Source organism: Drosophila mojavensis, unplaced genomic scaffold, assembly GCF_018153725.1.
Source record: "Drosophila mojavensis isolate 15081-1352.22 unplaced genomic scaffold, ASM1815372v1 contig_277, whole genome shotgun sequence".
Classification (NCBI taxonomy): Eukaryota; Metazoa; Arthropoda; class Insecta; order Diptera; family Drosophilidae; genus Drosophila; species Drosophila mojavensis.
This window is the reverse complement of record NW_025318822.1, coordinates 3,687,219-3,693,725: the sequence shown is the minus strand read 5'-3', so window position 1 is coordinate 3,693,725 and position 6,507 is coordinate 3,687,219.

Genomic DNA, 6,507 nt, shown 5'->3' with positions numbered 1-6,507 from the left:
AGCACATTTTTGTCCTTCATTTTGATGCACAAATAAATGTTTTTCTCTTTTTGTTTAACTCAAAAAACAGACAAACACGAGTATAATAAAATTTGAGTATATTGGAGTATTGGAGGGATTGCCAATTCAAATATGCGATGGTTTTTTAATGAAATGGAGAAAAATTTCCTTTAGCAATATATGCTAGATTCTATCGGAACTATGAGGACTTCAAGACTTAATTTGATCTTTGGAATGGATGTATGGTTTTTATTACAGATTAAATAATTCATTTTGTAAATAAATAATTATTTGTTTTTAATCTCTATACCAAAGTTTTGGCTGCCTTTCGGCATGGCTTACATTAAATCATTTTAAATGGAAATAATATTACAACTGTCTCTTTCAAATACCCTTTAACGAAAGGAGAAACAACCAAATATATATTATATAAATCTATATTGAATATATAGATGGATGATAGTTGTAATTTGTAAATTTTCCATTGATTTCAAATATTAATCAATATTTTGCTGGCTCTTCGAAAACAATATAAATACATTGGCAGTAAGGCAAACTTTAGATTTATATAGCTACCACCTCGATTATTAAGGGTCTCTAAGCGACATCTCAACCCCAAGCACTAAGCCGTTTTTGTTGTTGCAGACTTTTCAGCTTTATTCTTCGGCCATTAAATTTTAAGTTGTATCCGCTGTCCCCCTCCCTGGTGCTGTATATAAATTTTCCATTATCAAACTAACTGTCAAAGTAAATGTCAATTTCTGACGACCAGCACATGCGGCGTATACGCGATGCAAATTATGTAGATGCTTTAATAGAATATTCGTTTGAAGTTTTTCACTTAAAAAAGTTGACGAAATTTACATAGATTCAATTCCGGGACACTTGCCAGGCGTCGAGCCCAGTCTCGACTAATTTAATTAGAGTACTGGGCGTGGCCAGCGTCAAGGCGTTAATAGCAGCAAATTAGGAGGACAGCCTTTTATGCGGAAATATAAATAGCTGCCGCTCGCTGCTCGCTGCTCCACCCTGACTCTGTAGGTGTTGGTAATTCATGTTTACAACTAATTAAACAATTTGATGTCCTTTGAAGTCGGCGCGGGCAGCCGTAGATATGCGTTTCTGATACTCAGAAATTCTTTTACTATCCTTACAATTTTATTTTTGCTGCTCCAGAGAGTATTCGCCCCACTAATTTGCGCTTGTCTTTCTGTCAAGTCAGCTGAAGCGCTCAATCTCTCAATATCTCTATTTCTGGAGCAATTCAGCATTTGCCAACCATATTTATCTCGACTTTTCAAAATGCGCCCCATCGCCTCGCTGACAGTCTGTGGCTTGCTGTGAAATATTTTAAATGTCATTTGAAAAGACTCGCGTTAAGTCAAGTCAAGTCTCGGTTTGGTCTCGTGCTTCTGCTGAAATTGCAATAAAGTATCTGCTGCTGCAAGTATCCAGGCGCATCTGCATCTGCATCTATACGTGCGCATAGCTCAACTCCACATCTTATTGCGTTTTGCATACTTTTCATTTTATTTATTTCTTAACGAAGCTCCAATTCCTGGAATGGCCGGGCACAATATGCTGAATCGCGGTTAGCTGAGTAATTGGTTTAGATTTCAGCACCAGCTTTGTTGTGGTTCTCTTGACTTGCCTGCGTTTGCTTTCTGTCTTTTAGGATGTAAGAGCTTGCTAAAAATGATGAACCACGGGCTTTAAATTCTCATGATGAAGCATAAAGTAAGTTGTAGTTTAAGGAGGAAATATAGCTAAAAAATTAGTTGGTATAGGGTATAGTAGTAGTATAAGTTGCATAAATAATAGAAGTGGCATCAGAAGTGATAATAGAAGTAGTAGTGGTAGTAATAGTAATAGTAGTAGTAGTAGGATAAGTATTAGTAGTAGTGGTAGTAGTAGTAAAAGTGACAAGTAATAAATTTAGTAGTAGTAGAAGTAGTAAGAAGGGCAAGTAATAGTAATAGTAGTAGTAGAAGTAGTAATAGTAGTAGGAGGAGCAGTAGGAGTAAGAAAGGCAAGTAGTAGTAATAGTAGTAGTAAAAGAAGTAATAGTAGTAGGAGTAGCAGTAGTAGTAGTAGTAGTATAACTAATTGGTAATAGTAGTAGGAGTAGTAGTACGAGTGGCAAGTGGTAGTAATAGTAAATGTAGTAGTAGTAGTAGTAGTAGGAGTAGCAGTAGCAATGGTAGTAGTAATAAGAGTGGCAGGTCGTTGTAATAGTAGTAGTAAATGCTATTACTACATTTACTACTACTATTATATAGTAGGAGTAGCAGTAGTATTGGAAGTATTAGCAGTAGTATTGGAAGTAGTAGTAAGAGAGTCATAATAGTAGTAGGAGTAGTAGTAAGAGCGGCAAGTAGTAATAGTAGTAAAAGTCGCAGTAGTAGTAGTAAAAGTTTCAAAAGTAGTAGTAGAAGTACAAGCAGTAGCTTGTCTTAGTAAAAATAGTAGTATTTAGAGAAGTAATAGTATATTAGGTACACTGGTAACTATACCCACTGAAAGTAGTAGCAGAAGTGTCAAAAGTATCAATAGTAGTGTATCAAGATCTAGTACTATTTCAAGGCAGAGTGTAGACAAAATCCAGTGACAGCTCTGCCAGCTAAGGCTGGTTACTCTAAAGATTACACCAATCTCGGCACTCATTAGAAGTAAATCCTCTGAATGTTGTACGAGAGCCCAGAGCAGAGCAGAGTGCATTAATGACTCGAGAAGGACATCAATCATGACCATAAGCAGGACACTTACGCGGATATAATACTTTAGAGCCGACGCCAAAAGCGGGCCGCAAATATTTTGACAAAAGCATTTCCGCTTTGAAGTCAAATGCAAAGCGGCAGCGATTGATTGATTGATGGATGGACGGATGCATGAGTGGATGGCAGGGCTGAGTGAACGGACGAATAGTTGGGGGGATTGATTTGTCGCGGGCTGTAGCTGGGTCGCATATGAATGCAAAATGTGTGCATGATTAATGAGTTCTTCATTAAGCTCGTTAAGGTGACAGGCGCGCAACCCCGGAGCAGAGGCGCCACCACAGAGGCCTGTTGCTGCCGCTGCTGCTGTTGCTGCCGGCTTGTTGTGGCACGAGCTAAAAATACGCAAATACGAAGCTGCCACAAGACTCGTAAAATTGGCAACGTTCTGCTGCTGCCACTCACATTGACACTTGCCGCTTGCCACTTGCCACTTGCGACACGGCATCTCATTGATTTAGCGGTGAGTCCTTGGTGGCGGGTTTTTGCGCCACATGAAAAATGAAGTGCAAAGCAAAGCGCCCAGCAAAACAAAATCAAATATTTTGCTTTACTCAGCCAAGAGGAGAAAAAAAAAAAAACAGAAAAGAAAAACGAACAAGAGAAAATTCATAAATTGGGTTAAATCCTTAGAGGATTCACCATGACAGCGCGAACAAGTGGCACGCGGGTTACCCTGACGCCTGACGCCTGGCGCCTGCCACGGTGGTTGCTTGATTAAGACCTGCCACCCTTAGAAACCGCCGGCCCAGTTTAAAGCAGCCCTCATATCATTTATATTTTTTATTTCATTTTATTTTCTGTTCTCTGTTTTCCTACCCCATCCCGTGGCCTCTTTTCTTTAAAGGACCTCGTCCTGCCAAACAGACTTTCTTGTGCAATTCGCTTGTGCAATTGCTCAACAATGGCGCCTAATTTACGCTTTCGGGCATTGCGTTCGACTCCCTCGTGCATTGGCTCGTGTGTGCCACGCCCCCGTCGGGCAACTGATTTCCATAATTAAATCATATGTACTTTGCATTTCCGCTAACTACTCGCATTGAGCTCATTAGCAGCTCGCAATCAAGCCCGAGCCGAAGGAAATAATATCAAAATAGAGTCTCACGATTCGGATGCGTGTCCTTTGGGAATTGTGAAGGAAGCTTTGAATAAAAAATTTGATTTGGTCTTACAATTGGTTATTTTAAATATTCATTTCAGTCCGGTTTACAGTTTATTATATTAAATATTCAAGAAGTTAATGAAAAGTAAATAAATCAAATTAAATCAATATCATAAATAAAATAAAATTATTAAAATAATAAAATATAAATTCCTTAAGCATAATTCATTCTTTGTTTTTCAATAATGTCTAATTTTAACATACAAGATACGAATGTTAAAAAAAAAAAAAAAAAAAAAAAAAATCTATTTATATATAAAATATTTTTAAAATAATAAAAATAATAATTTTAAAACTGTTTTACATATAAATAGTTTATTTTTTATTTTGCAATATCTGAAATGTTAAAGACGGACTTTATTAAAAAACAAAAAATGAATTATGCTGATATACAATATTCTTATTTTAATAATTTTATTTCAATAGGAAGAAAACTTAAAAATCATTTACTAAATGTATGTAACCAAAATTTAATATCCATTAAATATCTTAAAGTAACTTTCCATAAAAAGCTATAGAGATTAAAAACAATATATATATAAATAATAATATCCGATTTGATTTCCAATCGCTTAATTCAGTTTAAGCTTTTCACCTTTTCACAGGTTCCTAACCAACTCTCTTCAGTTTCACGTTAAGCAAATGTATTTAACGTAATGTAATTAGATTTCTAAAGATCCGGATTCAGAATTAATTACAAGTTCAAAGTGCAATCGCCATTATCATTATCCATTTAGCTAGTCAGACACGCAGCAGCGCAAAGCCACGTAAGGAGAAAATAAGTGTAAAAAAAAAAAAAAAAGAAAAGAAACTCAGACAGACGTTACGCAGTCCCAAATGGCTGTTGGCATGTCATAAATTTACGGATTAACTTTTAACCAATTTACAAGGGGCAACAAACAAGCAGCGGAACGAAAGGGGCGGGGGGAGGTTGAGCAGAAGGGAAACGCGAGACGACATCGCATCATGTCCCATATTGCAAGTGTAATAAAGAGCAGCTGTGCGGGGTATATACTAGCACACAGGCACATATATATGTATATGTATATATATATATATATATGCATATATATATATATATATACATATACAGAGGTGCACGCACACAGCGCAAAGTCAAGTCAAGACGCAAGTGTTTGTGATAGAAGAAGGCGAAAGGACGACATTGCGGGCACCTCAACAAGCATCACGTACAGCCCACTTCCGTTTCCGTTCGCTTGTTTTAAACTTTCCTTTGTGTGCGTGTGTGTGTGCGTGTGTTTGTGTAAATCAATGCAAAGGCTGTTAAAAGCTGGGCGGGCGCCAGGCTGGTACGCAGTGCAGACAAAGGACGTTGCTTACACAAGGCTTAACAGCACCCAGTGACAACGCACAGTCGACGGTCCACACACAGCAGGAACAACTGCCACACCCACCACCGGCTTCCTTCCTCCGCCCCCCACCGACACATCGATGCCAAAAACAAAGCAGCAGTGCATAAAAAAAAACGAGAACGACAACTGCGAGAGTAAAGCTCTTGGAGCTGTCGCATCCTCATTCAGCGAAGCTGTGGAGCAGCCGGAGCCACTCATTAAGCTGATTATATTGTTATCCTTTTTATGATACGTGCAATACGTGAGCGCATATGGCAGCCGCCGCAGTTCCATCCATCCACCCAGGCCACTCTTTATCCTTGCATCCACTGTGAGTTTTTCAGTACATTTTTGCAAGTGTAATTATATGGAGCAGTAAGTAAAAGCAAACGCGTTAAGTCTCATTTATGCACCGCATACGCTAAAGACCTTCAAATTGATGAGTCCTTTGTCCTATCGAGGTGAGAGTAGTGAGAGTTGGGTGAGAGAGAGAGAGAGAGAGAGAGAGAGAGAGAGCGTAAAAATATGCTTAACATGACTTCAACATAACTTATAAATTTAATTAAACTGATTAACAAATATTAAGAATAGCTTCATAGCGTTGTTTTAGCCCACTGAAGTGCTCATAAATAATATAATGCAAAATCAACTCGAAAACAGAATTTTTACATAAGCTGCAGATAATATGTATCAAAACTTTCGCAAATTAATACATAAATTGAAAAACAATCCCAGTAAAATGGAAAGTCCGCCAAAAAGACAACGAAAAACGGTTTGAGCTGACAAAAGAAGACCAGAATTTATTTATTTAAGCGAAAAGGATATAGAATTATAAACAAATGTAATTTAAATATGAATTTAAGTGAGTTCTGTGCACAAAGAGGAAGGCGCTCGTCGTTCAGCGAGGCGTGGCGTGGCGTGGCGTGGCGTGACGGCTGCGTTCCAGGCGGGACAACAGGGCGGATACGCCACGCGCTCAAACAATGAGCCATGTAAACAAAACTGTTGCCGCTGCGGGGCACTAATATAGAGCGAAAGAGTGTGGGCAGCAGAGAGGCAACAAAATTTTCATAATCATAATCAAAATGGCATTAACAACAAAAGCAATGCAAATACGAGTTGAAGCAGCGACAACGACAACAGACGCGTCGCAAAATGTAACCAAAAATGCCATAATGAAATGCAAAAGCAGCGACAAAAACAAACTTTCGAGTGGCAA